At 34.9% G+C, this 8,095-nt stretch overlaps 1 long non-coding RNA gene across 1 annotated transcript in view; it reads left to right on the forward strand.

Moving 5' to 3' along the window:
- The window catches only part of LOC145664073 (uncharacterized), a 249,632-nt gene extending 243,488 nt beyond the window's left edge, over positions 1–6,144 (forward strand). The window contains exons 3-4 of the long non-coding RNA XR_014127323.1: positions 4,943–5,461; positions 5,631–6,144. This is a non-coding gene — a long non-coding RNA (uncharacterized LOC145664073). The remainder of the gene's footprint in view (positions 1–4,942; positions 5,462–5,630) is intronic.
- Positions 6,145–8,095: the final 1,951 nt, after the last annotated feature.

The following is an 8,095-nucleotide window of genomic DNA, read 5'->3' on the forward strand; positions in this document are numbered from 1 at the left end:
CTAGTTTTCTTTTCACTTTCACTTTCTTAGTTCTATACTTTTGTTCCCCTTTCGTAAATGACAGTATGTTACATCTTAGTCAAATCACGGAAACACTGTACTCTACTGATGACAGCGCCTCAATCTTCCATCGCCCGAAACAGAGAGTAAAAACAGGTTACATTTGTTCTTCACAAGACTTTCAGCCCTTTGCACTGTCGTCTGCAGATTTGGGAGGCCTAGGAGGGAAAACAGTGCAGCCACCACATCCAATATCAGAAATATCGTAATGACGTTGCTCAGTAATTACCATATTCCAATATAATTACAGACATATTCCATATTCCAATCACATAGCTTAGAAAATAATAATATAAATTAGAAAATTTTAGCGATTGAAAAGGTCTTTTTGTACCCAATGTACGTAAATACGGGACATTTTGATGTCCCGGGAGAATTTTTCGGGACACCGGGAATGGTAGTGAAAAAACGAGACAATCCCGTTTTTACGGGACGGTTGTCACCCTATACTATATATCATTTCCTTCAACATTTGTTACCTATGTAACCTATACATTCAAGAATATATATATATATATATATATATATATATATATATATATATATATATATATATATATCGGGTGTTGCAAAATAAGTGTTACAACTCTTGGGAGGTGAATCCTCCAACTGAGACAAGAAAAAAAGTTCTCTTGAACTTTCGGCTATCGGACATAGTTTCAGATCTACAAGGTGCCGAAAGCGTGGGAAAATGACTTTCGGACGCCAATAGTTCGGAAACTATCCAACGTGAAGAGGGCGGGTAAAAAATTCACTGAAGAAGTCATACCTGCTCTATTGAATTTTGCATGTTTCACAATCCTACCATGCACGCGCAAGGGATTCCCCAAAGGAACGTAGGGAGTCCCGGATAATCTGCTAATTGAAAGTTGGTCTAAATGGATATGAATTGGTGGGGTTTCTACCAGGTAATAAGAATTCGTTTGTATTAAGTCGATATCTGGAACAAATACAAAATGGCGGACACTTTCATGCCCGTTGTGTGTGGTTGCATAATCGCCAGGTACGGATGCTGGCCAACAGTGAAGTTCTGAGTATTAAGTCTAGCGAATTTGTACTCAAATGCTCTAGAAAGACATCTGGAGTGTCGGTAGACCACAACAGATGGAGCAGGGTGATTCACATGTATGGAAACACGTAACGAAAAATGGCCAGAAATGCACTCATACTCAGTAAACGTGAGTTCAAAGCGTCGGAAATGTAAGGATTAGCGTCAAGAACATGAAAGTCAATTCACCAATAATATTCCCTCAAACCGACGCAATATGCTGTGCACGGTTGCATACCAATAAGGATGCAACAACTGAGGACAAGTTGAAATTGTGCAAGGGGACTCACTAAGAAATTGGGTAAATTAAATGAATGTCTCTAGTGGGATCACATGATCGATATTGAAATGCGGACAATTTGTGTGTTGATATCGATATGTAGCTAGTGGAGAAATGTCAACATGTGCCACTACTGCTGGGACACCGCCCCAGGTGCGAAAAATAGGAAAATAACTACTCGGGTCTTGAATCTGAGGCCGTGGGATCCCGGTAGGATTGGAAACTGCGACTACGCGAGCGAAAGCGAGCGCTCTAGCCCTGAGGCTCGAGGGAGCCTGACTTTCTCTGTATACATTTCTTTGAGGAGTACCCACTTTGTTTGGTAAGCGCTGTTGTACATCCTCCCGACATGCTTGTGTGTTACATTTTGTTACTCCTACTGCACAGTTGTAAACAATCAGAGCTTTAAGACGTTTCTTCCTATTTCTCATGTCGTTTTATTTTTACATATGTATGGTGTTCCAGCTGTATTGTTACATGTGCCAAATTGGTTCGTTTTTGTCTTTGTCTTGGCATGTGTACTGTGTGTAAGATGCATATTTCTGGAGATATTTTGATATCGAGTACGCCATATGTCCCAGAAGACGTGAGACATGATACAAGTTTGTTATTTTCACGCTCTATCACAATTTGAAACATGGATTAAGAGGTTTGTTTTTTTATATTTGTCGACTGTGGGACAATATCCCAAACAAAGTGGGACATTGATACAATTTTGTTCTAGTTACGTTCTACCAAAAAATGCACCAGATGTAATAGCAGAATGTACAACGTTATTTTCCTAGTTTTCGCATGTGAGACGGTGTCCCAGCAGTAGCAGCAGTAGTGGGACATGTTGACATTTGTCCATTAGCTACATATCGATATCAACACACAAATTGTCCGCATTTCAATATCGATCATGTGATCCTACTAGAGACATTCATTTAATTTACCCAATTTCTTAGTGAGTCCCCTTGCACAATTTCAACTTGTCCTCAGTTGTTGCATCCGTATTGGTATGCAACCGTGTACAGCATATTGCGTCGGTTTGAGGGAATATTATTGGTGAATTGACTTTCATGTTCTTGACGCTAATCCTTACATTTCCGACGCTTTGAACTCACGTTTACTGAGTATGAGTGCATTTCTGGCCATTTTTCGTTACTTGTTTCCACACATGTGAATCACCCTGCTTCATCTATTGTGGTCTACCGACACTCCAGATGTCTTTCTAGAGCATTTGAGTACAAATTCGCTAGACTTAATACTCAGAACTTCACTGTTGGCCAGCATCCGTACCTGGCGATTATGCAACCACACACAACGGGCATGAAAGTGTCCGCCATTTTGTATTTGTTCCAGATATCGACTTAATACAAACGAATTTTTATTACCTGGTAGAAACCCCATCAATTCATATTCATTTAGACCAACTTTCAATTAGTAGATTATCCGGGACTCCCTACGTTCCTTTGGGGAATCCCTTGCGCGTGCATGGTAGGATTGTGAAACATGCAAAATTCAATAGAGCAGGTATGACTTCTTCAGTGAATTTTTTACCCGCCCTCTTTACGTTGGATAGTTTCCGAACTATTGGCGTCCGAAAGTCATTTTCCCACGCTTTCGGCACCTTGTAGATCTGAAACTATGTCCGATAGCCGAAAGTTCAAGAGAACTTTTTTTCTTGTCTCAGTCGGAGGATTCACCTCCCAAGAGTTGTAACACTTATTTTGCAACACCCGATATATATATATATATATATATATATATATATATATATATATATATATATATGGCTAAATACCTCGGTTAGAATGCGTTTTGCTGAAAATTTCGAAGATACAAAAGTTGCAGTATATCAACAGAGCTATCAGAAGCCCATGCATGTCAAAATGTGTGCGTCCCTGTGTGGGACTAGTGATGGGCAGTGGGAATATTTCCGGTGGGAAGGAATTTAAAAATGGGAATATTCCCGTTTTTTTTCCTGGCCTATAAATTCAAGAGAAGGAATTTATTTCCATTTCTCTACTCTATCTTCCAAATTATAAGAACCATATGACTAATTACTTTATTTTAATATATTATGATTTACTTCTAGGTTTTAAAGAATTTGGAGGTTAAAAAAATTAAAATTATTTTACGGTACTTTATATAACTAATAATATGATTTTTAAGTTCCATTTCCATTTGCACTAAAAAGTAAGGTAATTTGTTTAGTATTGGGAGGCCAAAACTAGCAAAAAGTAGGATGATTTACGGAAGAAATGAGTTGATAGTGATGTTGTAGTCAAGAAAGTATCCAACACAATTTTTTTTAGGGCAGTAGGGGATTTATACAAAACGGAAAGGTAAGTAGAAGTGATTTACGTGAGAAAAGAAAGTGAATTGTTGGTAATGAAGATAGAAAACAACGTGCCATGCGGGGTTCTAACCCGCCTTCATTCGCTAACGCTTGCTCTGCAATGCTGTCTGAATTTGATGTTAGTAATGTAATTTAACGTATGAAACCATAAAACAACCGCATCGGAATAGAATATCACAAAATAATAGGTGCAAAAGCTGGCCCCCAATGCTAAAGAACAACCAAAATTAGCAAAGTACTAATTTGCAAATGACGAAAAGGAACCATTTTGTAAAGAAATTTAGAATTATGTAGAAATAGAGATGAAGTATTAGTAATAAACCCTGAACCACCATTAGTAATAGACGTCGGTCTGTCTCTTCTCTTTGACTCGAATTTCTGAAGAGGTACTCGGACTTCTTTTAAATGTGAATTAACGTATGAAATTTTGAGAAATAACTTAGGTAGAATGATAGGTCGTGTATGACAATGTTACGTGCTAAAATATAAAGATAAGTAAGGATCTTGAAAATTTTGTGAACATAAATCTTTATGCGCAAATGCTGATAAATTGGTGAGACATGTATCTTCTAGCATTTACCCAATCTAAATGGTTTATAATATTTATAAATTTAATGTGTTTATAATATCAGTAATAAAGTCAAGTTGATCAATTCCACTTACATATAAATTTAAACTGTTTAGTGGTTTAAAAGTATTAATTTTTTCACACATAATTAATTGATAGAACATATTGTAAATAAATATATATTTATGCGTACTCTCTAAATATAATAAAGTAACTTAGTACCGTTCAGAATATACATTTTAAAGAATCCTCTGTGGACAACACTAATAATGTGCTGTGATATAAAAATTAGTTCAACTTTGAAATCATAATATAGAAACAGAATGCAATTTTCTATCTGATTGTACATAAATTCCCGGATAAATTCCCATTTTGGGAATCTTCCCGGGAATTTACCCATCACTATGTGGGACCCAACTCTGATTTTTTAAGTGAGAGACCTCAGTTTTCATTCCAAATTCTGTATCTACGGAACAAACAAAATCAGAAGTCTTATATCTTTCTTTCCGATAAAAAGATCAATAACTGTTTTTCGTTTTCTTGGATGTGTGTGATAAGATTAATAATTACTTATTTCTTTAAGGTAAAACAAATTCATGTCCATCATGTAAAATAACGTTTGATTCTTTTTTTTTTTTACAGGACTTATTTAAAACAGGATATGTTTTAAGAGAGATGATGACACGTTAATCTTCTGCCTTCTCAACTTAAAGCAGTAACTACAACAATTGAAGAAGAAATTTACGCAGAATTTTGATACGCTCAAACCTGGATGGCAGAAGAACTGAACAGAAGACGGTGATAATATAATAATCATAATATAATATGAGAGTAATAATATAATATGAGAGGTTTCAGCTGCTCTTCCCGCTGAAATTAAGATACATGAGTGGAGACTGTGGCTCCGCCACTCAAGGAAGTTGGGTACTACGAACTACTAAAAGCAAGAACGAATCAAATCATTCAGACCACTTAAGTCTGATAGAATTAGCCAATGATACACTCAGCTACTGCCAGTAGCAGACGATGCAGTTAGTTACAATTCTAGCCGGTAGTGTCGCCGAATCACTTTCGTTGCATTGTGGGAACGATTTGAATTTCCATTAGGAATATAGGGAGTGGTTCATCAGGTTAATCAGTGGACGCATCTGGCTTATATGAGTAAGTTTTATATCTTTCTTTTATGAGATAACATCAATAACTGTTTTCCTTCTTCTTGAAAACAAATTCGTGATGTATGTGTGTGATAAGATTAATAATTACTTGCTTTTCTTTCAGCAAAAGAAATTCGTGATCATTTTAGTAACGTTTGTTTCTTTTTTCTTCACAGGACACATTCTAAAGAGGATATATCTATGTGCTAATAAAAAATGAGAGCTCAAGGAGCCAGACCTTGTGAAGATCCATTTACGATTGAAGACTATTTTAAAGACAAAATCCTAAAGCGCGGTGAAAGAAGATATTATTATTTAACGAATGCATGTTCGTATAATGAAAAGAGGAAAAAATGGGACATATGTGCAAATTATGAATGAAACACAATGGTACACATGTCAATGAAACATTATTACATACCCACAAAAAAAAAGAGAAAGTGGCAGTTGGGGGGGGGGAAGTGAAAGAGAAAGAGATTTTAGGTCTGAAATGGAACGGGTATGCTCGGCTGAAGAAGAAGTGGAATAAGAAAGGTATACAAGAATCAAGGGTGAAAGAAGAAGAAGAAGAAAAAAGAAGTGAAAGAGAAATGTCAAATTATTTTAGGTTTGTGAAAATAGAAAGAAAGAAAGAAAGAAAAGTATAAATATACCTAAGTATATATTTGTAAATAAAATATTATTTTGTGATGATTGAGTAAATGGTGTTTTTCATTTGTTTCTTGTGCTTTTATTGTCCTCTTTTTCATTTACACTTTAATTTTATGTGATTAATTAATTTATCTTTTTTTTCTTTTTTTTTTAAAGCGTGTTGGAACTTTATGCTTGCTTGTTATTGTCTATTGATAAAGCATCTATACAAGATTATAGGGAATGTTCTAAGACTAAGTTAAGGAGTAAGAGAGAGAGGGAAGAATTAAGCTTCGAATTCCTTTGATAATCCATTTATAGAAGATTGTAAAAGACGAAGACTAATTTTAATTTTCATTGTTTTTTAGAAGTTTGTACAGGACAAACACTAATTTTAATTTTAATTTTTAATTTTATGACGTAATGAAACTTACTTCAAATGAAATATTTAGTTTTACGTTACACGTTTACATCCTCTAGGCTAAAGTACACAGATAATTACTAAAAGTGGGTAATTATAAAGAATTGATGAAATATATAAAAAAAAGGAAGAAAACAGGAGAATCTTTAGAAAACCCACGGACACGATATTGCCATTCATTAATAAATCATCTTTACTAAATCATTAATAAGAAAAAGGACAGAAAAAATTAATGAGTATTATCTCTATAAAGAATATATGACGGAATATTGTCACTAATAGATTTGACTTCAGCTAACACAATATTAAATGTGGTCAGCATGTACTCATACACAAAATATTACACTAATATAACGTAATATATTCAGCCAGACCCTACAGAAAGAAGTGAATTGTTTGCATCAATCTGACCATGATTGGCTTCGAGCAAAGAGAAACGGAGATGATCAGCTGGATGATTATAGTGAATATAAGAAGAAAGCGATAGGAAACGGGAGAATCTTGAAAACAAACTCATAACTAGTTGTGGATCTGTATTCAAAACTTTTTTTTTCTGCGTAAGTTAAATAAAATAATTTTATTTTTAAAGTCTTGGGAGACAGCATTAGGTAAATTCTCATGTTTGACTGACTTCAACTCTAACCAGAAAATAAAGGAACATGGTGGCTCAGTGACAGAGCGATTACCTTTGGTGCGTGGATCCCTGATTCGAGCTCCTGTCAAGTAAGTTTATGGTAAACAACATTGTGTCAGTGAGTTTTCTCTTGGGTACTCCCGTTTTTTATTTTATCAATTCTTACATCATTAATTTGCTTTATCATCGTCTCCCTTAATCTGAATGGCATATTCGCGAATGTCATATTGTAAGATTGCATTTCTAAGCAGAGAGCGAGAGAGAATATGTGAACGCCTCAATAAACATATAAGGGCTAAAATATATTTCTAAATCATATTTCTAAATATATAGGGACTAACACAAAACATATTTCTAAATATATAGGGATTAATTTTACAAAACATATTTCTAAACATGTAGGAACTAATTTTACAAAAGCAATCGTAAAACCATGGTGATATCTGTTTTCTTCGGATCTAGTTCATCCTTAATTTTGATTAATTTTAAGACCAACAATCAAGTAAAACTCAAATGTCATGTACACTTTACTGTATAAAAAATCGAACATTTTCTACAAAACCTTTACCAACAGGCACGTAAGCAGGGAATTATTTCGGAAGAGAACCCCAAGCTTTTTTGAACTGAAATTCGGTATGGGGATAAATTATATTAGTGTATGTGAAATCATATCTAAAAGTAGACTAAATTTACAGAGAAAGGCGAAATTTCGATGTTAAGTCCGGACCTGAAAACCCATTTCCTGCGTATGTCCCATCTTGGCTTTACCTATTTAACTCGATAGATTGAAACCCCCAAATAATAATAAGCTATTTCTGCAAATTAAAGGAATGCATATTAATATTAATTTTATGAGCACACATTAAAAATTTCCAACGGATGCTTGAGCCTCGGAGCCAAGGCCATACCCATGTAGTCGGCACCTATGGTGTACGGTATTACCGATGTTCAATACT

The sequence above is a fragment of the Thermobia domestica genome, chromosome 11 (genome assembly GCF_964235325.1).
Source record: "Thermobia domestica chromosome 11, izTheDome1.hap1.1, whole genome shotgun sequence".
In the NCBI taxonomy this organism is placed as follows: domain Eukaryota; kingdom Metazoa; phylum Arthropoda; class Insecta; order Zygentoma; family Lepismatidae; genus Thermobia; species Thermobia domestica.